At 52.0% G+C, this 1,694-nt stretch overlaps 1 non-coding gene across 1 annotated transcript; it reads left to right on the forward strand.

The window, feature by feature from the left end:
• Positions 1 to 1,106: 1,106 nt before the first annotated feature.
• On the forward strand, positions 1,107 to 1,265 carry LOC121869855. The gene has a single exon (XR_006089600.1). It is a non-coding gene; the product is annotated as a 5.8S ribosomal RNA (ribosomal RNA).
• The last annotated feature ends 429 nt before the right edge of the window (positions 1,266 to 1,694 follow it).

Below are 1,694 nucleotides of genomic sequence, written 5' to 3' on the forward strand. Positions count from 1 at the left end.
TATGGTTGCAAAGCTGAAACTTAAAGGAATTGACGGAAGGGCACCACCAGGAGTGGAGCCTGCGGCTTAATTTGACTCAACACGGGAAACCTCACCAGGCCCAGACACCGGAAGGATTGACAGATTGAGAGCTCTTTCTCGATTCGGTGGGTGGTGGTGCATGGCCGTTCTTAGTTGGTGGAGCGATTTGTCTGGCTAATTCCGATAACGAACGAGACTCTGGCCTACTAAGTAGTCGACGGATCTCCAGAAAATGGTGTCCATTCCCTCTGAGGATACGGCAATTTAGCCGCCAGACGAGATTGAGCAATAACAGTGTCTGTGATGCCCTTAGATGTTCTGGGTCAAGACGCTGCTGGGCTAGACTGAAGGGGATCAATTTTCCCAGAGAGCGGGTAACCCGCTCAAAGCCTTCTTGATAGATTGGGGGCTTGCAATTGTTTCATATGAACAGAGGAATTCCCAGTAAGTGCAAGTCATCAGCTTGCGCTGACTACGCCCCTGCCCTTTGTACACACCGCCCGTCGCTACTACCGATTGAATGATTTAGTGAGGCCTTCGGACTGGCGCTCTTGGATTGTCGGCCCCGTTGCCCGCGAGGGTTTTCTGGGGTCGTCGCCTCGAGCTGACGGAAAGATGTCCAAACTTGATCATTTAGAGGAAGTAAAAGTCGTAACAAGGTTTCCGTAGGTGAACCTGCGGAAGGATCATTAACAGAGAGAAAGAGAACGGGGCGCTCTTAAAACTACTACTACTCTCCTGATTTGGGCGGTCTCGGGCTCTGCTCTGGCAACCCCAGCAGCGAAAGAGGACAATCCCGGCCCCCGCACCAAAAATAGGTACCACCACGCTGTAGGTGGACCACACTCGGGCGAGAGCGCGAAGACCGGAGGAGGACGGACGGGGCTTTGGACGGCTGCCCGTCCGTTCCTTACTACCGGCGAATAAGCCTCTTGACCCAAAAAGAGTGAAATTCAAGTGTCAAAAAACAACAACAAGCCGTCCGGCCAAACCCAAACCACAAACTTGGGCTATGTCTGTCAAACCCTTTCATTGAGACTCGACCTGTGATGGTTAGTCGCAAAAAGACCAAATGGCAAATACACAACTCTTAACGGGGGATCACTCGGCTCGTGGGTCGATGAAGACCGCAGCAAACTGCGTGTCGGTAGGTGAATCGCAAGAATACCAGATACATCGACAAGTTGAACGCATATTGCGGCGGCGCGGTTATAGAGCTTGTCGCCATTCTCAGTCGAGGGTCGGAAATATACATCCATCGCTGCTGCGAAGTTCGGTGCCTGCTGACTGTCTCCGGCTAATTTAGGTAACCTGAATCCAGCTTCCGCTTTTGTTTAATCGCCCGCTTTGCGCGAGGCGTGCCTTTAAAAAACAAGCAAGCTCTATCACTAGCAAGTCCATGGACTGGCGCACCCACATTCAATTAGCCAACAGCGACAGTTGTCGCCCTCGCAAATAACTGGAGGGCGGCACAGCTCATCCATGGAGACACCTAATGGGTCACGGCTGCTCATGGCTGATGCTGCACATGTTCTAAGAGGCACTCCATCCCACGAAGAGGAAACGAAACCGGGTCGGATATCTTTTAAGTAAGCCCCGCCGGAATTTCGTCTATCACCTCGAAAAGAGTGCTTGGCATGCATTGCAGTGGAACCTAAATTGATGAGTGCGCC

The sequence above is a fragment of the Homarus americanus genome, unplaced genomic scaffold (assembly GCF_018991925.1).
Source record: "Homarus americanus isolate GMGI-L3 unplaced genomic scaffold, GMGI_Hamer_2.0 scaffold37590, whole genome shotgun sequence".
Lineage (NCBI taxonomy): Eukaryota > Metazoa > Arthropoda > Malacostraca > Decapoda > Nephropidae > Homarus > Homarus americanus.